Here is a 24,393-nt window from a genome sequence, read left to right as displayed (position 1 = left end):
CAAATCCTCTTCTACTGGGGGCTACAGTAACAGCAGGCACAACCATGGCAGCCATCACATGCCCTCTGCACAGAATGGTGGTGCTGTGGGCAGGAGCAAATGGTACCTGAGACAAAGGCTGCAGGGGCTGGGCAGGGGATGGCAGCAGTGCAAACCCACAGTGTTCCTGAGAAAGGGAGCCTGGGAGCTGTCTGTCCCCACTGAGCCCTGCTTTCCCCTTCCCACAGGGAAGCTGGAGTCTCCAAGGGAGGGAGGGTTGGGCTGTCTGGATGGGATGGAAGAGGTGGAGGGAGGTCATTGTAACTTGGGGAAATAGGAGCCACATGTAATTATAAATGCCAATTCTCTGCTGTTGTAATTATGCTAAAGAAACTCCAACAGCTGTTTTAGGGTAGTGTACTTTAAATTATCTTCCTGGGTTCCATTAAATTTTCACTCTTCCTGCCCTTAGTTTTCTCTCTTTGTGCTCTCAATAGCATCCATCAATTTATTGATTCAGCCAACAAATGTTAACTTAATGCCTACGTTTTATCAGGACACACTAGGTACCCAAGAATATAATGTCAGCAAAGACAGACGTGATCCATTCCTTCACAGAACTTGAAAAAATAGAGATGCCCTTGATCAAATACCCACACAAATTAACCTAACAGTGTAATGTGGGACCTGCATAAATAATGACAGCATTTGATTTAATAAGGGAAGTTTCTGAGGAAAAGATGCATGAAATGAAATCTGAAGGAACAATGGCATTAAGTAGGCCCAGCAGGTCCTGTGCATCCCTTGGGGTGGGACAGGGAATATGTTCTCAAGGCCATGAAAGATACCAATTGTAACCAGAGGGCAAAGAGCTGAGAGGCTAAGATTGTCAAGTAGGCAGAGCACAGGACAGGCCATGGATAGGGAGCCACTGAACTGTTGAAGTGGACAGGTAATAAGATACCACGAGCATTTCAGAAAGATCGCTCTGGCCTTCCAGTGGAGAACAGCCTGGAAAAGATCATCAGTAAAAGACACTAAATCAGTTCCGAGGCTGTTTGTTACAAGTTTGGACTAAGAGAAAAGCAGTGGAGGGGAAACAGGGGGAAGGTTCTAAGGATTGCCAGCTGATGAAATAAATAGGCAAGCATTATAATCCATACCTGTAAGTTCTTCCAACGGCCTCCCCTACAAAGAGGTCCTCTCTTTATGGACACGGTCACCAGCTGAGATACAAACACAGCCTTCCCTTTTTTTCGGGTTTACGCCTAAGGATAGCCACTGAACTTGTCCCTTGAGATGACTCTATGGTTTCTTTCTAGTTTTCTCTTAAAATGAAGGGCAAGAATGTCTGTGATACCTACAGTATTTCAACTCCGAGGGCATGAACTGACATGACACCAAGTGAGATTATGGCACTGTCAACTTTCAAACTCCCCATGACCTTAGCCAACGGCCTGAGGAGCTGGGATCAGATCAAGAGAACAGCACAGCACAGCAAACTGCTTCTGGGCTCAATGTGCTGGTTGAGCACTCCAAATCCATGTACTCCCAAAACTAGAACAGGTTTCTACCAACACTGTGAGGATCCTATGTGAGTTATGAGATGCCCACTGCTGCCTAGACTCCTTGCTTCTGTACCATAGTTGTTGATCTGGCCCAGGATGGTATTTTAGCATGGAAGATGAAGTAGTCTCCTGTCCCCTCCTTCCCCCTGGGGAATTTAGCTCACCAGGACCACGGCTATGCTGAGATGTGATTTGACCCCAAGAAGGTCTTATGCTGCAGGTTTGGTCCCCAGTAGGGCAGAGTTGAGACAGTAGAAGCTTGAAAAGGTGGGGCCTGATAGAAGTTAAGTCATGGGGGCGCTACCCTAATGAATGGGTTAACGCCCTCTCAGGAGTGGGTCAGGTCTGGTAGGATTGCACTGATTCCTGTGAGAGTGGTTGGCTATAGAAAGAATAATCCTGGCCCCTCCTTGCTCTCTTGCTTCCCAACTCACCATGTGGCCTCCATCTTCTACATGTGCTCGTGCCATTGTGATGCCATCTGCCATGAGGCCTTCACAACGGCAGAGCCCATGCCGATGCCATGTTTTTGAACCTCTAGAACTGTGAGCAAAATGAACCTCTTTTCTCTTGTAGTACAGAGGCTTGAACTCAGGATCTACCTTGAGCCACTCCATCAGTCCTCTTTTGTGTTGGGTGTCTTTCAAGATAGGGTCTCATGAACTACTTGCCAGGGGCTGGCTTCAAACCATGATCCTCCTGATCTCTGCCTCCTGAGTAGCTAGGATTACAGGCATGAGCCACTGGTGCCTGGCTACCTCTTTTCTTTATAAAGCACCCAGCCTTGGGCTTTTTGTTATAGCAACACAAAATGGACTAAGACATCTAACAATAAGGATATATATAGACGATGTGATATGCTATAAAAAAGGCAGAGCCAAAGAGTTATGGAGAGCCCAGGGCAGGGAACAGGAGCTCTGTCTGGCTAAGTGAGTAAGGTTTTGCAGAGGGCAGTCTGAGCCAGGGGTCAAGGGGCAAGCAGGAATTTATTCTTTGGAGAAGAGATAGATGATGACTTCAGGCAGAAGAAAGAAGACATCCAAGAATAAAGTGTAGCCAAAAAGTAGCCCCAGGAGTGATGGCAGGGCTGTAGCAGGAGGTAAGACTGGAGACAGTTCTGAGGGAGTCACTAGAGGCTCTTAATTACCCGGTTAGGAGACTGTTTTGTATTAACTTTCCATCGCTACATAACAATTCACCCCAAAACCGAGGGGATAAAAACCACGGACAGGTATTACTTCATAGTCCCTGTGGATCAGGAATGCAGATGTAGCTTAGCAGTGCTCAGGTGCATCCTCTCAAAGTCTGTAATAAAGGTGACAGCCAGGGCAGATTCCACTAAAGATGAGTGAGGATCACCTGCCAGGCCAAGCGTGTGGCTCTTAGCTGGAGACATCAGTTCTTCGCCACATGGGCCTCTCCATGGGTAGCTCACACATGATATATATGGTCCATGTAGCCTGTAAGTGTGTATGGAAACAGAACGATGAAATCTGTTGAAATTTTTTTAAGAAGGGAGGAAGGGGATAAGGGAGAGATGGTGGGGGCAAACCCAACCAAGGTACACTGTAAGCAAAAATGGAAATGTCACAATGAAACCCCCTGTACAACTAACATATGCTAATAATTAAAAAATTTAAAAAGGTAGCTCACAACATGGGAGTTGAGTGAGAGAGAGAGAATATTTTTGTGACCTAATCTGGGACGTGACAGCCCATCACTTTTGCTGTATTCTTTTTGCTTAAGCCAGACACCAGGCCCATCCAGCTCACATGTGAGAAGTTACACAAGAGTGTGAATACCAGGAAGTAGTGGTTATTGGGGCCATTTTAGAGGCTGCCTACCACATGTACCAAGAGCTATTTAAGGTCCCTGTTCTACATAAATTATAGAGAGAAACATATAATTTCACTGCATATTAGTTTGTTTTGTTGATGGGTACACTCTGGTCCCTAGGAGCCCCAAGGAACAATGTGCTTCATTTCACATCTCTTCCTAAAGATTTTATACAACCCACTTAGCACTCACACTGTTATTACAAGATGCATTCAGCCTGTGGGGGTAGAGATAGGTGGGAAGGTAGAACTGCAGAGCAAGGAAGTGATGAGGACCCCTAAATGAATAAAGAAAAAGGTCACACGCCAACTGAAAATTAGACGGAATCTGAGAGAAGCCAAATATCCTGGTTGACAGCTCACACACGATGCCAACTTACCACAGTTTAGCAGCACCCTGGGTTTTCCCACATGCACTGAAAATAGCTAGCATTCATCCTGAGGGAGTGCTGCTAAAATAAGCAACTACTGGGAGCCATACCTCACTGCTCATTCAAGCTGGAAGCAGTCTGCAATTATTTTGCTGAAATTAGATACAAATGAAGTTGTCACTTCCGGAACTCTTTCTCCCTTAGCATATTACAAAGAAGAAATTGAGTTTTGAACTCTTCTAGTTTAGAACTTGCTTCTTAAAAATAAATGTGCTCTCTGCTAGAATATCCACGAAGACAGATAGATTACTGATATTAATCTCTTGGGAGGCCTGGATTTGCCTTCACAAGCCAGGTTTTCTGCATTTTAGACCTGGGTTTTGTTGCTGTGGATGCAGAGGCAGGCCAGAAAAGGGAACTGGGGAAGGGAGCACTTGCCCACATTTGAGATGTACCGTGTTCCAAGTAGAGAGGGGGAGAGGCTATTGTGGAATTGTCCTCTGGGATGTTTGTGCATGGCCCTACTCCAACTTTTTTATAGTGTTCAGAAAGTGTTCTGGGGGCCTTGTATCCATTTGCACACAGAAGTTCTGCTACATTTTTAAAAGTCAAACACAATAAAGGTGCACGCAAACAAATCATAATAATAATTGGCATACAGATGGCATGGGTGTTGAGAGAAAAGAGAGTCCCCAAATTACACTATCTCTTTAAAAAAAACATCTCGGGCTGACAGAGTGGCTCAAGTGGTAGAGCACCTGCCTACCAAGTGTGAGACACTGAGTTCAAATCCCAGTGCCACCAAAAAAATTAAAAAATAAAAATAAAACACTATCTCCTTTGACTTGCCTTTGGAAGAAGTGGGTAAATTTCTAAGAGCTCATGTGTGAGGGACCCTAGGAGACTGTGGTGGATCAGGATGGGATGTTTCTGTACAATGTTGAATTCAAGTTTCTTTTTGCAGAAGGCAAGGTTTACTTTCCTTTCTTTGTTGGAGACATTAGTCACAGATGAGGCATACTGAAAAGTCCCCACACCTCTGCTCCTGTCACCCCACACATTCCCATCCTAGATCTGTATTCTGATCAAGTGAATCTTAGACGTGACATATTAAATGGAGATCTTCCCAGATTGCTTCTCCTTCTTGGACAAAGTCTTGGGTTGTGTGTGCATGTGTTTGCACTTGTGTGCATCCCCATACTTCTTTAAAAAATTGCTATAAGGTTACCCAAGCAAATCCTAAAAGGTGAATCCCTACAATCTCACTTTAATTTTAGGGGTAATTTCATTTTGTGCCTTGTTAACTTAAATTTTTTTTTTCAAGTGTCTCCTTTTCTAGACTTTTAGGACTAGGAAAGAAAATGAAATGACACTAAATGAAATCAAAGTCAACTGAGTGATCTGAAATGACTTAATGTCAGCCAAGATTCTCCATCAGATCACAACCCTTCCAGAAGGCCATTTCCCCCCAAGGATGACGGTGAGTCCAGCTCTGCATTTACTCTCACAGAAGGAAACCCAGGCAGAGGCTCCAGTCAGCCTAGACCAACTGAAAACCGAAAGCAGCCACCTTTCCTGGAACTTCTGCCTCCCCAGAGCTTCCCATCAGTTGTTTGAAGATGCAGGACTTAAGCCCAAACAGGACAAGTCATAGTCTTCACAAAGAAGGGGGAAACCAGGTCCTGCAGGCGCACAGGCTGAGCTTCAGGAGAATGGAAGGGCTTATCTTTCCAGGTTCCCCCAGCTCACTGCAGGCCCAGAGGTCATTCCAGGGTCCCTGAGCAGGGACCAGCAAGCTGAGACCCACACCTTAGGCTTCACAAAGGAAAAACATTAAGAGTATCACGATGCACTAAATCAGAATGCTGACAATCTCATTTATTTTCACATTCAGGGAACTTCAATTAGCATCGGTTTCCTTCCCTGATTTTTTATTTTTTTTTTAAGTACAATATGCTTCGGATCTGCTGAGGGACTCTCCAAGTGGAAGGGGAATGAGGTCACGGGATGAGAGGGGAAAGGCTGCTCTGTTCCCCTCCTCCTTTTCTTGTCACCTGACCGGGCGCTTCGCCGTTTCGGCCAAGTGCAAAAATAGCTACCCAGATTTGCTTATTCTCCCTTAGGCGGCACGAAGGCCTGCCTCCCTGCAGGAATCCGCGCGCTTCAGTAGTTCAAACATCAGTGACGCCCCCAAGCCCCCAGCCAGCACAAATGTCCTCCGAGACCGCAAACGCGTTGATTGCAATCAACGGCGTCGTTTGTGAGAGGCAGGCTGGGACTGCGCTCCCCCTCCCCCGCGCAGGACAGCGTTGCCATCTGTGCTCGGGAGGAAAGGCGGCCGCCCCGCGCGCCTCGGCGCCGAGGCCAGATCAGCTCTCCCGCAGGCCAGCAGCCCCGCCCCCCGGTACCCCCGCCCCCCCAGCCCCCGGGCGCGACTCGTCCCCGGTGCGACCCGCCGCATCCTCGCCACGGCCATGCTTTTCCCGGGGCGGCGCTTTCCTGGGGCAGGGAGGCCTGGCTTCTGCCCCGAGCGCCGGTGATTGGGCGGCCGGCCCCCCGCGCATGCGCAAGTCGGCTGGCGTCGCTGGGGCCCAGGCTCCTGGCGCGCTGCTGGCTGCAGCCGGCGGGGAGGCGACCTGTTGGGTCCTGCAGTCCCTCCGATTTCTGGGCAGCACGCAGGGGACACTGCACCATTGGCAGGGAACCACGGAACGTTAAAGGCCCAGGCTCCTTAGAGGGTATCTGCGTAATGCTTCCTTTTACGTCTGGAGAAACTGAGATCCCAAGAGGAAATAGGAAAGGCCCAAGGCTGCAGTTCTGGATTCTGGCAGCTGGGACCGGATCCAGCTCTTATTGAGCTCTTCAGTGAGCACTTGTCAATTTCTGGACACTATGTACTCAAAATATGTGTGTCTGCGAGAGAGTACCATGGAGTCATCAGAAGCAGTAACCATAGTCGTTCCGGAATCTGGGCATAGAATTGGATGGACCTGGGTTTGACTTGATGATTTGCAGAACTGCAGCATAGGCATGACCTTGATGAAGCAGTTTAACCCCTGTGAGCTCTAGTTTCCCCGTCTGAAAAATGCAGATAAAAATAGGATCTGTCCGCTATGTAAGTGCGATAGCGACCCATTGCTGACAACAGCGCCTGCACGAAGAAGGCGCTCAAGTAAGTATTCGTGCAGTTTTGAAAGGTTGAAGGTGCTAGGCTCGCGAGATCAGAAGTCTGTCCAGTCGAGAGACTAGTTTCCAAACAGAAGCCATGCGGAACAGGAGAGAAGGTACTTTCCCGCGTGCGGCACCCGGGACGATGCACGCGTTGCAGGACCTGGCACCACTGGGAGAGGAGGAAATGGCCTCTGTTTCTTTCTCCAGCCGCTCCTGCCCCGCCCTCCCCTTCTCCCAGTTTTCCTGTGACTCAGTGAGGCTGCAGGGAGACCTTGGCACTTGTTAGGGTAAAAGTGTTTGGCAGGCTGGTTTAAATTAGGTTTTATGTCTTTATCACAGACGCCTCTCTTCTCTTTTCGTGGGTGAAACAGGCATAAGAAGAAGGAATGAAGCCAACCAAAGGTGGAAAATATTCAGGAAAAACAAATCACACGTTAGTGGACATTAAAAAAAAGAAGAAGAAGGAATGAGTTTAAGGGGATGAGCACCCAAGATGTCAGATTGGAATAATGTGGAATCACAAATCATGAAACTTGAAGATCGTGAGCTAGGCATAGGGATACCACTCTGTAATTTCAGCACTTGGCTAAGGCAGAAGATTGGGAGTTTGAGGCCTGCCTGGGCTGCATAGAGAGACTCGTATCTAAAAAAAACCTCCCTCACGTTAATGAAAAAGGAGTGAAACACCAGGAAAGGTAAAATGACATCAAGTTTCAGATCCAAATTAGAGCCCTGATGTTTTGAACCTGTACAGTTCATTCATCCATTCACATACATGCCGCCAGGTAGGGGGTCCTGCCGCCAGGAAGTGGGGGGAAGGAAAATAGGATCCAGGGGTTCCCTGGCTCTACTCTGTGCAGCTTCGTGGGTGGTGATGCCATTCACTGTGACAGTGAGTAGAGACACCGAAATTGACCTTCGAGGAAGATGGAATATTTGAACACAGTTTCATCCAGGGGAAGGCCTCCAGGAGGAGTTAGGCACATGGGTGCCCAGTGTGAGAGAGGCTTGATATGTCCATTGGGGAACATTCAGCACAGATGTGGTCACTGGGACTGGGGCAGATGACCCAGAAGAGCGAGAAAGATGAGATATCATAGAAACATGAAACCTTAACCCTGCCAGGTCCTAGTTTCTAATGATCAAGTAAGGATTTTGAAGAAGAGGTGAGAAGTGGAAAGAAACATACACACAAAACGGGGGGGCGGGGACATCAAGTCAACCACATTCAGACATTCTCCAATGTTGGGGAAGTGGTCAGAGTAGGAAAGGCCACCACTGTCAAGTGAATGAGCACTGGAACATGTCCATCCAGTTTGATACAAGGAAGTCATCATGGAGTTGCGTGATGCTTATTTCAGGGGATGTAAGAGCAGAAACCAAGTTGGAGTGGGTTAGAATGGAGTCAAGGAAGAGGAAATCAGGTTCGCGGGTATAACCCAGTGCTTCAGGACAGTTATTTGGGCAAGGGAGAGAAAGTTAAAGCTAGTGGAGGAACCTGGATGAATTTTTTGTCTTTTTTTTTTTTTTGGCAGTACTGAGGTTTGAACTCAGATCCTGGTTCTTGAGTACTCTTCCACTTGAGCCATACTCTCAGTCCTTTTGCTTTTGGTTAGTTTCTCAGATAGCGTTTCTAGCTTTTGCCCAGGCCAGTCTCAGATTGTGATCCTCCCACCTCCACCCCCTGAGTAGTTTGTATTACAGACATGAACCACCATGCCCTTCTTGTTTTGAGATAGGGCAGAGGCTGGTCTCAAACAGTGATCCTCACAATCTCCTCCTTCCCAGTAGTTGGGATTGCAGACATGAACCACCACATCTGCCCCTTGTCATTGTTGTCCCAGGACCAAGGAAGGCCTCCTCTCCCTTGGTACTTTGTCATCCATCATGTAAAAGGAAGAAATGCATTTAGAAGGTATTTAGATGACTCAGGGAACTCTTTAAGCCAAGCTTTATCTGTGTCAGGATCTAGTCATGACTGCAATCAAATCACCAGATGCATTAGTCATCCCCATTTGCATCCAGAGCACTGTGCCCAGTGCTACACAGATAACCTGAAGTGGATGCTGTTATACCATGTCAGCAAGTACCACAGGTAGCTAATGACTGAAAACCAACTTGAACCAGCTAAACCAAAAATGGGTTTCATTGGTTTGCTAAACTGGGTAAGCTGGCTTTTAGGCCTGGTTAGATTTCAGGGACTTAAAAGTTAACAGATATATTAAGGATCATGTTATGAAATTATCAGTGTGGTTTTTTTTATTTTGTCTTTCAGGACATATGAACTTTTTCTAATCAAGTGCATTCATCTGCCTGGGAAATAATGAAGTTTATTTCCAGAAAGTATACAAAGAGAAAGAAAAGGTAACACTTAACTTTGGTCATTCAAAAGTGGAGTTGTGTCGCAAGGCAGTAGCCATGTATTTCAAGTTCTTACCTTGAAAAAAGATTCTTTGTGTTCCATTAACATCCTCTTCACAGAAATGAGGATTGGGTTTGATAGACTAAATCTTAGTGTTTTATCTATGGAGGGTCTAGACAGGAGAAAGAGGGGATTATGGGAGGCCAAAGGCAGCAAAATGAGACAAGAGGACTTAGAGGAAAAATTATGTTGAGGAAATAATGATTAACTAGAAAGACAGAAGAGGGTCATATCACTGCTACCCCTTCAGAATTTCAAGAGGAAGAGTCTACTGTTGGTCTGACAGAAGGTGGTGTTACTAAGCTGTGCTAGGTCCACCTGTAGCCTATACTATACCAAGACATAGCTGCTAATCTGTGGCCACGGGTGATTACTCTAGCAAAATGATTCAGTGGTGTGGACCCTCGGAAATAGAACTGATAGAAAGTTACAACCAGAAGCCACAGTGTATAGCAGGCAGAAGAGCAGAGAGGAGACTAAGCCAGCCAGGGAACATAGTTGGGAGCACTGGCTCAGACTGGAGGATGGACCACAAGCTTGCATCTGCATCCTTATCAGAGGCTGGCTGTGAACTCAGGACAGGCAAACAGTAGACATTGCCCTGAGATCAGCACATACCAGGCAGCTACGCTCCAAGCACCAGTGCAAGGCCAGGAGTTCCCTTCCTTTCAACACTATGAGGACACAGAAGCCACACACCATCCCACCACCTTCACCCTTTTATACCCTTCAGGGATGATGATCAGAACATTTAAAAATACTTACAGATCAGGCACTTATGAGTCTGCTGGGTTCAGCATTAACCTGTAGTTAGGGTGGATGTCCTGAGGAAGGGGCAATGAAGGATGCTTGGGGAGCTTTGGGCAGTACCTGTTTACCAACTATCCCATGCATATTTTAGTATTTTATCAACCAAGTCAGCCACAGTGCGTGTCCCTGTTGAATATTGGCCATGTGTCCAGTGAGTGTCTTTATGGGAGGAACAGGAGAAGCCAGCTAAGATATTAAGTAGGTTCTCAGTAGTCATATTGAAATTTCTGGATTGAGCTGAGATTTAAACTCTCACTAATTAGAGAAGACCAGATTGATTATGGACAAACTGAAGAAAGTACTTTGCATTGGTACATCCAAGTTGCAAGGTGAGTTTATCTACCATCTGTCTGCTTTCCTGTGTTTTGGCTTTGCTCTCAGGTAGCAATGCCCAGTCTTAGCAATTACAAAGGACAAAGCAATATTCCTATTTCTCAATAGTGGAACAAAATCCGGGAGCAGGTTTTCTTTCTTTCTCTTTTTTTTTTTTATTCAGAACTTTTTTATGTTTATTTTTATTTATTTATTTTTTTTCTTTTATTATTCATATGTGCATACAAGGCTTGGGTCATTTCTCCCCCCCTGCCCCCACCCCCTCCCTTACCACCAACTCCGCCCCCTCCCTCTCCCGCCCACCCCCTCAGTACCCAGCAGAAACTGTTTTGCCCTTATTTCTAATTTTGTTGTAGAGAGAGTATAAGCCATAATAGCAAGGAACAAGGGTTTTTGCTGGTTGAGATAAGGATAGCTATACAGGGCATTGACTCACATTGATTTCCTGTGTGTGTGTGTTATCTTCTAGGTTAATTCTTTTTGATCTCACCTTTGCTCTGGTTCCTGGTCCCCTTTTCCTATTGGCCTCAGTTGCTTTTAAGGTATCTGCTTTAGTTTCTCTGCATTAAGGGCAACAAATGCTAGCTAATTTTTTCGGTGTCTTACCTATCCTCACCCCTCCCTTGTGTGCTCTCACTTTTATCATGTGCTCAAAGTCCAATCCCCTTGTTGTGTTTGCCCTTGATCTAATGTCCGAATATGAGGGAGAACATATGATTTTTGGTCTTTTGGGCCAGGCTAACCTCATTCAGAATGATGTTCTCCAGTTCCTTCCATTTACCAGCAAATGATAACATTTCGTTCTTTTTCATGGCTGCATAAAATTCCATTGTGTATAGATACCACATTTTCTTAATCCATTCATCAGTGGTGGGGCATCTTGGCTGTTTCCATAACTTGGCTATTGTGAATAGTGCCGCAATAAACATGGGTGTGCAGGTGCCTCTGGAGTAACCTGTGACACAGTCTTTTGGGTATATCCCCAAGAGTGGTATTGCTGGATCTAATGGTAGATCAATGTCTAGCTTTTTAAGTAGCCTCCAAATTTTTTTCCAGAGTGGTTGTACTATTTTACATTCCCACCAACAGTGTAAGAGGGTTCCTTTGTCCCTGCATCCTCGCCAACACCTATTGTTAGTGGTGTTGCTAATGATGGCTATTCTAACAGGGGTGAGGTGGAATCTTAGTGTGGTTTTACTTTGCATTTCCTTTATTGCTAGAGATGGTGAGCATTTTTTCATGTGTTTTTTGGCCATTTGAATTTCTTCTTTTGAGAAAGTTCTGTTTAGTTCACTTGCCCATTTCTTTATTGGTTCATTAGTTTTGGGAGAATTTAGTTTTTTAAGTTCCCTATATATTCTGGTTATCAGTCCTTTGTCTGATGTATAGCTGGCAAATATTTTCTCCCACTCTGTGGGTGTTCTCTTCAGTTTAGAGACCATTTCTTTTGATGAACAGAAGTTTTTAGTTTTATGAGGTCCCGTTTGTCTATGCTATCTCTTAGTTGCTGTGCTGCTGGGGTTTCGTTAAGAAAGTTCTTACCTATACCTACTAACTCCAGAGTATTTCCTACTCTTTCCTGTATCAACTTTAGAGTTTGTGGTCTGATATTAAGATCCTTGATCCATTTTGAGTTAATCTTGGTATAGGGTGATATACATGGATCTAGTTTCAGTTTTTTGCAGACTGCTAACCAGTTTTCCCAGCAGTTTTTGTTGAAGAGGCTGCTATTTCTCCATCATATATTTTTAGCTCCTTTGTCAAAGACAAGTTGGTGATAGTTGTGTGGCTTCATATCTGGGTCCTCTATTCTGTTCCACTGGTCTTCATGTCTGTTTTTGTGCCAGTACCATGCTGTTTTTATTGTTATTGCTTTGTAATATAGTTTGAAGTCAGGTATTGTGATACCTCCTGCATTGTTCTTTTGACTGAGTATTGCCTTGGCTATTCGTGGCCTTTTGTGTTTCCATATAAATTTAACGGTAGATTTTTCAATCTCTTTAATGAATGTCATTGGAATTTTGATGGGAATTGCATTAAACATGTAGATTACTTTTGGGAGTATTAACATTTTTACTATGTTGATTCTACCAATCCATGAGCATGTGAGATCTCTCCACTTTCTATAGTCTTCCTCATTCTCTTTCTTCAGAAGTGTATAGTTTTCCTTGTAGAGGTCTTTCACATCTTTTGTTAGGTTTACACCTAGGTATTTGATTTTTTTTTGAGGCTATTGTAAATGGAATTGTTTTCATACATTCTTTTTCAGTTTGCTCATTGTTAGTGTATAGAAATGCTAATGATTTTTCTATGTTGATTTTATATCCTGCTACCTTGCTATAGCTATTGATGATGTCTAGAAGCTTCTGAGTAGAGTTTTTTGGGTCTTTAAGGTATAGGATCATGTCATCTGCAAATAGGGATATTTTGACAGTTTCTTTACCTATTTGTATTCCTTTTATTCCTTCTTCTTGCCTAATTGCTCTGGCTAGGAATTCCAGTACTATGTTGAATAGGAGTGGAGATAGTGGGTATCCTTGTCTGGTTCCTGATTTTAGAGGGAATGGTTTCAGTTTTTCTCTGTTAAGTATAATGCTGGCTGTAGGTTTGTCATATATAGCTTTTATAATATTGAGGTACTTTCCTTCTATTCCTAGTTTTCTTAGAGCTTTTATCATGAAATGGTGTTGGATCTTATCAAAGGCTTTTTCTGCATCTATTGAGATGATCAAGTGGTTTTTGTCTTTGCTTCTGTTAATGTGGTTTATTACATTTATTGATTTTCATATGTTGAACCACCCCCGGGGGCAGGCTTTCATTGGTTGAATTCAGTCCTGTTCCCATCTCTGAATAACCCTGGTTGGCCAAGCCAGATCACATGACTGTGGCTAGCCTGATGAACTGAAAGTGGAGTGAGGGGTGAATGTTTAGTGGAAAGTAAGAGGTGCTGGGCAGGCTGGCACAACACAGGCATACCACTGTTGCCTTCTGGGTTTAACTATAAAATTCTCAGAGAGGACTGTGATCATAATCATCCCTTAGTGTCCACGGGCGACTGATTCCTGGATTGCTCCCCTATTCCCCTGGAGGAACCTGTGAATGCTCTGGTCCCTTATATAAAATGACAAGGTATTTTCATACAACCCACTCATATCCTCCTATATATTTTAAATCTCTAGATTACTTACAAGATCCAATTTGCTGTAAATGCTGTTTAAATAGTTGTTAACTATTTTGTTTAGGAAATAATGACAAGAAACAAATATGCACAGATGAACTTTTCATCAAGATTTTCAATCCATAGTTGGTTGAATCTATAAATGCAGAACCTGAATGTATGGAAGACCATTTGTATCTCCATGACATGAAATGAATTGTCACCTGAACATTTATATATACACTCATTGGTCAAGGTAGATCAGTAATTTTGAAAATCACACAGCAGAATTTTCTCCTTTGAAATTTTGCCGCCATACTGATTAAGTTAGTTTTAATAATTACAGTTGGAAAATAGAGTCAATTAAATATCTAGTGAGTTAAAGTTTAGTCCAATCTATAAATAGTTCTCTTGAGAAAATATTCAGTTTCTTCCCTTGATGTAAAGACAGCAACTATCTTACTTTTCTTCTGTGTATTGTTAGTTCTTTAAAAAAAAAAAAAATCACTGTTGCCTGTCCAGAAAAACTGGACAATTATTTCCTATAAAAGAAAAACCTTTATAATACATAGAAAGTTTATTATGAGCACACAGAGATGATAAGACAGGATACACTTTTCTTCACATATTTTATTTTCAATATTGTAAAACATTTCCATATATCTTTTTTCAAATTAAGCTCTAGGTAAAAGAAGATATTTGTGGTCTAAGGGAAAAAAAAACAATCATCAATTTTACTCTAAAATTTATGCTGAGTCTTTTGGAAGAAGAATTATTACATATGGGATACTTTGAAATTTACAATGTATAAATTTAAATCTCAGAATTGAAAAGCTCTTTGGGAAAAAAAAATCATTCATCACACTCTGAGGAAATAAACTCACCATGCTCTGGAGGGTGAGTCACACAGTTAATTGGAAGGGGCTGTCTTTCTCTGCACGTGGAATCTCAGGTATTCATTTATTCATCAAATAGTTATCACGCCCTTCATAGTTCCTCTGCCCTGCGCTGGGCCCTGGGGATGTGACAATGAGTAAGACAGGCTTGTTTCTGGGAAGAAGGGAGACAGGCAGGTACACACAGCTCCACTGGAGGGTGGGGAACCTGCCCAGGGGAACTTGCAGGAGGAAGTCAAGTGTCCAGCTGGGTGATGGCTCAGAGGCTAGCCAAGAGAATAAGCTGCCTGGAGGCTTTGCATTTCCCAAAAGCCCAGTACGAAGCAGGGAATGCTGTGCTGTGGCTAAGGTGGGGGAGGTTTGCAAATCTGCTTTGGCAGCCCAGAGGCAGCTAGGCTCTGTGATAGCTGAGAAACTAGAAGTCCTGGTCTTCTCAGTACCTTGGTATGTGTGTCCTGGCACTGACTACCAAGACCACGGGCATTCCTATCAGCCAGTCACCAGATACTGATTGAGCACCAACCACAGGCCAGACACTGCTCAAGCAAAGCGGGCCAGCATCTCAGGGAGCATGTTCTGGAGGAAGGGAGGGGACAGTGTGTCAACATGGTGATGAGTGCTGTGGAGAAAAAACAAGCAGAATGGGAAGACAGGGAAGGTGGGGTGGGAGTGATGTGATATGAAAAGGTCCTTAAGAAGTCCAGCCTGGAGATTCAGCTCCCCCAGTTACCCAAGCACCTGGGAAACTGTAGCTGGTGGTACATTAGGAACCCTCCAAAGGAAGTAGACAGCTCAAACCAAGACAGGATGGTGTGCATCCTCCACCCGCAGAGGCTTTCTCTCTCTGTCTCTGTCTCTCTCTCTCTCTCTCTCTCTCTCTCTCTCTGTCTCCATAGTGGGGTTTGAACTCAGGGTCTCAGACTTGCTAGGCGGGCACTCTGCCACTCGAGTCACACCTCCAGACCCTTTGCTTTTATTTAGTTTGTTTTTCAGATAGGTGTTTTCCTTTTGCCCAGGCCAGATTCATACCACAATCCTCCTACAAGTAGCTGGGAGTGCAGGCATGAGCCACTATGCCCAGCTTGTTTTTGAGGTAGAATTGCAATAACTTTTGACTGGGCTGGCCTCAAACCTTGATCTTCCCATCTCTGCCTTGAAAGTAGCTGAGGTTACAGGCAAAACAAAAGAGTGTTCTAGTCTGATAAGTGGAGCTATTACAGCCAGAGTCTGAGCCAGTCAAGAGTTCGTGCTTGGGGAGGAAGGAGGGTAGACACTATGTCACTGGAGTGGGATGGGAGGGTAGGAAATGAGGGGAAAGATCCCACTCCCCATTGTGAGGGCAGCATGGGTGGAGGGGAAGTTGAAAAGACAAACAATCCCATTTTTCATGCCCAAAGTATAATTCTCAGTGGAAATAAAGAGAGAGAGAGACACATAACTCCTAGGCAGGAGAAAGGTGAGTACAGTAACAGTGACTGCACCACGTGCCTCCTGTACAAACACCAAGGTGAGAATGTGGCCAACATGTCACGTTGGATCAGAAAAAACATGGGATTAGGAACTCATTCTGGGTTTGGATGATTCTGCTGCCAGTGGGCTGTGCAATGTTGGATAACTTACTTGAATCTTAGAATCTTTGTTTCTTTATCTGCACAGTGGGATGGTGCAATCTGGAGCCTGTTCTAGGTTTCAGTCATGTCTGGTGAACTACTGAGAAAACTCCATAGGGGCTTGAGACTCTTCCTTTCTATAGGAGCCACACGTGATGGGCTCACCAAGTAGCAAAATGCCATGTGGTAAGCGATTGGGGCCTGTCCAAGACCCTACCCATATTGGGCCCACGTGTGGGTTCTGGTCAAAGCTGGACATTGATTTGTTGGTGACCTACTACAAGGACCCCCAAAATTACAGGGTGGAAGGCACTTTGCTAGAACTAGGTTCTGCATGAGAAATAGTAATAACAAACCAAAATTTGGAGGGCTAGCAGAATGGCTCAAGTGGTAAGAGTGCCTGTCTAGCAAGCATGAGGCCCTCAGTCAAACTCCAGTCCCACCAAAAAAAAAAACCCAACTAAAGTTTGGATTATTAATCTTGATGTGGCATATTAGAGTTCTCCAGAGAAACAGAGTATGGACATCAGGAATTCTATCGTGCACCACCTGTGGTCTGGAGACCCAAGTTGTCCAGGGTATAGTTAAGTCTACATATGAGACTGACTCCCAGTGGCACTGATAGAGTAACTCCCAGTCTGAGGCCAGACTTGAGTGGAGTGGGTTGGAAATAGGTCCTAGATTCCAAAGGCCAGAAAACCAGGAACTGTGCTAATGTCCTAGGGCAGGAAAGGATGGGTGTTGCAACTCAAGATGAGAAAATCCACTCTTCCTCCTATTTGTATGGGCCCTCGGGTTGGGTGATCACTGCCCACATAGAGTGCTCACACTAGAATTTGAGTTCAAATTCTAATACTTAACTCTGCCTACTAATCCCAATGCTAATCTCTTCCAGAAACACCCTAACAGACACTCAGAAAGAATGTCCTGGCAGCTATCTGGGCATCCCTTAGCCCAGTCAAGTTGATGCATAAAATTAACCATAGCTGCTGTGGGAAACTTGGCTAATTCTCTCCCTGTGGGGATCAAATGAGATCTTCCCAAATGCAATCCTGGAATGTCAGACTCTTCAAGATACTGCTCAGGGAGAATGCTCAGGGAAAGTTTGAACAGCAAATATTTTTTAAGCAAAAAATAACCTATAGGGCTGGGGGCATGACTTAAGTGGTAGGGGGCATGACTTAAGTGGTAGAGCGCCTGCCTCACAAGTGCAAAGCCCTGAGTTCAAACCTCAGTACTGCCAAAAGAAAAAAAATAAGTAACCCATAACTTTGAGCACATACAATGTGCTAGGAAGGAGTATATGCTAAGGGGGGGGGGGTTAGGATTATCTTGTTTTTATTTAGTAGTATTTACAAAATACTTCTCTGTGAAGTGTCTAAGGATATCCCTGTATATAGATGAGAGATTACGTCCCTCATAACCGAGGTAATTATGGGTGCAGCCTTCCAGTAAAGTCTGGTGGAAAATGAAAACCAAAATGAGAGGGGGATACCAGCTAATGCTAAACTTATGGTACTAGAAAGAAATGCAGATCTCTGTGGCTGGACATCAGAGGAGGTCAGGGAACGTGAGCTGGATCCTATAGGACCAGGTGCTGCTGAGGGAAAGGCTCTGAGAAGGAGGCTGTGGGAGGATAAGCAGGCTCCAAGTGGAGCCTCACTGCTGCCCTGGAGCTCGCAGCTGGCTGTTGATGTCACAGAGAATTTCTGTGGACCATCCAAAAGGAAACTGCTACTCACTGTCCATTGGTCTCTGCAAGTTGGTGCTTTGTGCCTGTGAAGTGATTATAGACCACCCACATCATCTCATGCCACCTCAGCCACTGCTGGTCTAGGGTGTGTGTCCTGGTCAACTCTGCTTTCCAGAGAATTAGTTTTGATGCTCTAAAAGTATGCACAGTTACATACTGAAATGTGCCAATATTAGAACACTGGCTCATTTCAAATTACAGAAAGAAAAAAACTGGAAGAGACAGGAAAAGACATGCGCATTTATGGGCCTGACTTTGTGCTGGCATGTTGTACACTCATGATCTCCTGTTTTATTCGTATAATTTGGAAGGTGGCATTCCCAGTTTGACAGTTAAGGAAATGGATTGTTCAAAGAGGCAAAGAAATTTGGCTGAGGCCACACAGCTAACAAGCAGCAAAGTTAGAATTTAAATCCAGGTGAGATTCCAGGGTGTTCTCCAGTATACCACAATCTATGGACTGCAGAATTCAGGAGGTAATAAAAGAGGACCAATAAACACAATTTAATTGGCAGTGAAATATTTTGGAAATGCTGGGGATTGAACTAAGGGCCTTGTTCTTGCTAGGCAAGAACTCTACCAGCTTGAGCGCCATGCCTCAGCTTTAGACCTTTCAGATAGGGTCTCATGCTTTTTGCCTGGGGCCAGCCTCCAACCATTATCCACCTACCTATGCCTCCCAAATATCTTGGATTACAGGTATGTACCACCATACCCAGCCAACAGTGAAATTCTTGATTCTATATTTTTATTAACTCAAGTTTACAATGTGATTTCAAATTACCAACTTCAGAAGGGTCCTTAAATCATTAAAGTCACCAAGATTCACAGAATTCCAGTAATCAGAGCTGGGTGCCAGTGCCTCACATCTGTAATCCTAGCTACTCAGGAGGCAGAGATCAGGAAGATCATGGTTTAAAGCCAACCCCCGAAAATAGTTCGAGAGATCCTATCTCAAAATAACCCATCACACAACTAAAATAAAGGGCTGGTAGAGTGGCTCAAGGTGTAGGCCCTGAGTTCAAACTCCAATACCACACACACACACACACACACACACACACACACACACACACAAAATCCAGCAATCAGAACTAGATTCTGAGGGAGAGGACCACCAGGAGTCCAGTGACTCCATGTGAACTTTCATTTGTCAGTGCCCTGTCAAATGTGGTCCAATTCACACTGGATGAAGGTTGAAACTCTGTTTAGTACAAGTGCCAAAGTTCGACACATCTGTACTACTTTGCTTTCTCTGGCAATTGCAGCTTTGACAGAGAGAATGGCCCTTCTTGACAGGAACACGGTGTGAGTGAGACTTCAGGTGCTTTGCCTGACAGCTCTGCAGAGGGTGCACTCCTCCAGCTCTGTGCAGCATGGTGCAGGTGAGTCACATCGCCAGCCAGGCAAATATTTTAAGAAACAAGAAGTCTGAGCCAGAACCAGCAGAGAAAGACGAGGGATGGAGTATTGCCATTAGCTCCGAGGGTGTCTTGTTGTCATGGTGCTAAGAAAATCACCTCATTTAGAGGCCCACTCACCAGCTGTTTTGTTGGAAACTGCATGTGAGGCTGGTAGCCACCCCAACACAGGCGTGGGGCACGGGTGTCATACGTGTACACCTGCAGCAGACACCCACTGCAGAGGGCTCACATGGGTGGCTGACGCATGGCCCTGTTGGTTACACACCTCGCCTGACATCACAGAAGCTTTGGAGTGGATCAGCATCCGCTTGAACCCCCTTCACCTCTGCTCCATGGTCCAGCATTGGGCTTGGGGAAAAGCCACTGTCACCTGTCTATTAACCCTCATTTCAAGGCTCTGGTCTTACACCATTCTGAGGGACAGAAGGAACTCAGGGGTTGACCAGGAGCTGGCATGAGATGACAAGACGCTGCCCAAAGGAAATGTCTGGCACTGGCTGTGGGACTGCACTCCACCACCTGGCATTGCTGGGAAGATGACCTCCCAAGGCCTTTCCCTGGCATCCACACCTCAAAGTTCCCTGTTCCTGCACTGATGGGACAGGGCCAGGCCTTCACCAGCACCAGGAGGCTGGCTTTGAGCAAGAAAGTGGGTTCTGTCCTGGTTCCAGGATGAACAGTACTGGAGGTGGTGGCCTGAGGATGAACTGCGCCCTTCACGCAGAGTTCACGCCCAGCTGGCCCCTGCCTCCTTCCTGCTCTTCCCTCAGCTGCCCTTACCTGGGCCTACAGTGGCTAGTGGGGCGGGGAGCCACCTGGCTACCTGGCTTTTGCTGAATCCCCTAAAGTAAACTAAACCTTCACAGAAATGTAAAAAGAGCTGGGCCCTATAGTCTCCTCCCCCAGATTCTGGCTCAGGGGTTTACAGCAGGTTTATTTTGTTAGGAGCCCAAGTGATTTGACTGCAGGTGGTCCTGGGCCACACTGAAAAACTACGGGAGGCACAGACAAGGCAGCAAGTGCAGGGGATACATCTGGTGGGAGTGGTAATTTTGTGATTCTTCTAGTTTCTAAAAAATAGGCTGAGTTCCCCCCACACACTTACATGTTAAAGCCCTAACTTTCAGTACCTCAGAATGTGAATGTTTACAGATAAGACCTTTAAAAGGGTAATTAAATTAAAATGAAGTCATTAGTGTGGGCCTTAATCAGATATTACTGGTGTCCTTACAAGAAGAGATCAGTGGACTGAGGGAGTAGCTCAAGTGGTAGAGCGCCTGCCTAGCAAGTGTGAGGCCCTGAGTTCAAACCCCAGTACTGCTCCCCTCTCCCCAGAAAAGAAAAAGAGATCACAACACAGACACACACTGAGGGAGGACCCTTAGGGAATATGGCCATCTGCCAGCCAAGGAGAGAATGCCTCAAAAGAAGTCAACCCTGGCAATGTGTTGACATCAGACTTCTACTTCCAGAACTGCAAGATAAAAAATGTCGTCTAGCCACTCAGTCATGGTATGTTTATTACAGTAGTCTGAGCAAAACTAATACAAATTAAGAAATTTTTTTCATTCAGTAATCATCTGAGCCAGGCACCAGTGGCTCACACCTGTAATCCTAGCTACTCAGGAGGCAGAGATCAGGAAGATTGCGGTTTGAAGCCAGCCCAGGCAAACAGTTCTTGAAACGCTATCTAGAAAACAAATCCATTGTGAAAAAGGGCTGGCAGAGTGGCTCAAGTGATAGAGCATCTCCCTAGCAAGTGTGAGGCCCTGAGTTCAAACCCCTGTGCTGTCAAAAAATCATCTGAGAAGGGAGAGATTGCTTCAATATAGTGTATAAATAAGACTGGTTTGAATATGGTGGGAATATTATGTACACATATATGTAAATAGAAAAATGAGACCTGATGAAACTATTCTAGGAATGGGGGCGGATAAAGGAGAATGATGGTGGGGATGAATTCCAGTATGATATACTGTTAAGAACTTTTGTAGATGTTATAATGTACTCCCATTACAACAATAATAAAAAAAATTTTTTTTAAAAACAAAGGCTAGTTTGTGGACCAAGGGAGGGGGAGTCACAGAGGTAGCATGACATACACAGCAAGCAGGGCTTGTAAGGTCAGACATTCCTAACTCAAAAACTAGACCCTTCTACCCTGGCTTATGACCTGGAGACTTCAGACAAGAGAGCTGTTATTATTTCATTTAATAAGTATGCATGTACACTGCACAGGTGTGCCTCATTACAGCCCTGTGGGAGAGATGCTGAAGATTCACCATCACTTATTCAACCCCTTAGGCAATTTGTGCGTGACACGTGGGCATCTGCGAAGGCATCCTGTAATCAGACATGAATATTTCTCTAAATAAACACTATAGGTAGCCTTGTGTGAACCCAAGACAGGATTTTGTATCAAATGTGCTTGTTTCACATTAGGTTTGGTCATCAAATGAGTTACAGTTTTTGGTATTTAGACCCCTAAAGTTCTAAACTTGTGGGCCTCAGTTATCCCCCTCTTATAGATGAAGAAACTGAGGCACAGGGAGGGTAAACAATGTGCCTCATTTGCTAACTTGTAAGAGATAGGACTGGGTTTCCAGCACAGGCAGAGTGGCTCTGGAATCTGTGTTGTTCATACGCACCCATCTGGGCCCCTCGGTGCTGCCTACCTCACTGGACCTGATCCATCACTAGAATGCTAATCACGACAAGCTTACAGCCCAGCTGTGAGAATTAGATACAGTGTAGATTGACCTCTGTTGTGGGTTGAATGGTGTCCCCAAATCTGTACATTAAAGTCCTAACATCAGTACTACAGAATATAACCTTATATAGAAATAAGGTCACTGCTGATATAATCTGTAAAGATAAGGTCTTTGGAGTGGGCCCCAAACCATTATGGCTAGTGTCCTTAAAACAAGGAGAACTTTGGCCACAGAGACCGATATGCACACAGGGATTGGGCAAAGATAGGGTGAACCTTCTACAAGCTAAGGAACACCAGAGGTCACCAGCAAACCACAAGGAGCTAGCAGAGAGGGGGACGTAACACAGCCTTCCCCCAAGGTCTCAGGAAGTAACCCTGCCAATACCTTGATCTTGAAGCCTCCAAAACTGTGAGATAACACATTCTGTTGTCCAAGCCACACAGTTTGTGAAACTCTTACAATAGTCCTAGCAAAGGATTACAAGATCCTTACCTAAAGCTGAACTTTAGGCACATGCCACCTGAGAGGTTGAGGAGTGGGCCAACTGGATCATGAGTTCTAGGCTAGACTAGGCTACATAGCAACTTCAAGGCTAGCCTGGGTTACATAGTGAAACCTTGTCTCAAAAAAAAAGAAAAAAAAAAAATCCTTACTTAGTGTCCTGACAACAATACCAAGTTCCTAGGCTTAGGCCAACCAGAGTAGAAACAAAGAGGTTTTCTCATCCAGAAGGCTTTGCTCCTGGATAGCATCCTTAAACCATCCAGAGAGCCTCCAGCCTTTTATCCTGTACAGAACTTGTACAGGGGTGAGGTGACTTGTTGGGGCATCCAGCCAGTGGCCAGCATAGCACAGGCAGGAACCCAGGTCTCTTGACTCCAGGCCGGTTCTTCCTCCTCTCCCCTTCCTGGAGGCAGTGGCAGGTGGTGCTTTGCTTCCTCTTGTATCCTGGTGAAGATGTTGTTGCTAAGGTAACTGGATGAGTGGAAAACAGAAGCAGCCCATGGGGTCCTGCTGCCTCCACCTGCATGTCCAGACACTTTCCTATCTCAACCAGAAAGTCACAGTCAGGCTTATCGATCTGAGCTGAGCATGTGTTCTAGGCCTGGGGAGAAATGCCTGAACTGAGTGGTCACCCATATTCCCTGAGCACTCTTCCTGGGCATGTTTCTAGACAAGGTGTTGAAGATGGGGGCCGATGATGAAGGTTTGAAATTACTTGAGTGTGCCAGTTGTCAGTATGTGACGTAGGTGAGATTGTCCAAGGCCTGGGTTCCAGCTGCTTCACCTTGGTTTTCTTGGAACATGTCCACAATGTCAGGGCTGGCAGCATGGTCTCAGCTCTGAATTTTGTGTCTGACTTTCCTGCTGTCCCCTAAGATGGGCCCCTGCAAGCCTTTTCTCAAGGACCTATGTGATACCATATGGCTGATTTCGTCATGTTCCTGGGATATGTCAACAGGGCCTTCCTTACCTCTTAACCCCTACCTCAGCAGTTACCAGAGCCATTTTGACTGTACTGACAGCTCAGAGAAGGGTCAGATCATGAAGAGCAGCTGAGGTTCAATATAAGCTATGGAAAAGGAGGGGAAAGGGGTGTTGTGCCTGCACTCCTGACTGCCAGGGCCTCTAAAAGAAGACTGTATTTCTACATCCAAGGCTGGATTTCATACAGGAACTACTGGTTTAGGATCTCATTGTTACTACATCCCCAATTTCTTTGGGGATTAGAGGAGGCAGATCAGTTGTGGATGCTGTTCAGAGAGCATTGTCTACTTGAGGGCTGGGAGAAACACACTGCTTCGGGGTACTCAAGACTCAAACCTTGAATCTGACCCTGCCACCTCTCCAGATGACCACATACCCTAACCCAGGCCTAACGCACATCCCACCCCCCCTCCCGCCAGATCACATGCACTTTGCTTTTCTCCCTCTGTCCTTTCTTCCCTTATCCATAGCTCTATTCAAAAGGGTACATGGGTTGCAAGTTCAGAATCCACCTTTGATGAGCTGGGGTGAAGGAGAGTGCAGCTGAGATTCCAGAGCAACCTGAGTCAGGGGCTCAGATTCCACCACAACTCTCTGACTCTCACCTTGTCTCCACTTCTCTCCAGGTGCCCACTTCATTCTCTCTTGTGACAGGCTGACTTCCTTCACATTGCAGGAAGTACACTGCCAAAGCCCCTGTCCCCCCTTCCCCATACACACAGCTCCTGATTTTATTTTTGCTAGGCAGGTGCTCTACCACTTGAGCCATTCCACAAGATCCTTCTTGTGACGGGTTTTTTCAAGATAGGGTCTCACAAACTATTTGCCTAAGGCTGGCTTTGTACCTTGATCCTCCTGATCT

The 24,393-nt window shown here is 45.2% G+C and overlaps 1 long non-coding RNA gene across 2 annotated transcripts in view; it reads left to right on the top strand.

Moving 5' to 3' along the window:
• The first annotated feature begins 6,289 nt into the window (after positions 1–6,289).
• LOC141423306 (uncharacterized) overlaps positions 6,290–24,393 on the top strand; it is a 49,664-nt gene continuing 31,560 nt past the window's right edge. The window contains exons 1-3 of one of the 2 annotated variants that reach the window (XR_012448060.1): positions 6,290–7,619; positions 9,200–9,288; positions 19,174–22,038. This is a non-coding gene — a long non-coding RNA (uncharacterized lncRNA). Of the gene's footprint in view, positions 7,620–9,199; positions 9,289–19,173; positions 22,039–24,393 lie in introns of those variants that run through there. The other variant, XR_012448061.1, reaches the window with a different exon arrangement.

The sequence above is a fragment of the Castor canadensis genome, chromosome 5, assembly GCF_047511655.1.
Source record: "Castor canadensis chromosome 5, mCasCan1.hap1v2, whole genome shotgun sequence".
NCBI lineage: Eukaryota > Metazoa > Chordata > Mammalia > Rodentia > Castoridae > Castor > Castor canadensis.
Note: the sequence above shows the minus strand (reverse complement) of the source record. Positions and strands in the feature narration are given on the sequence as shown.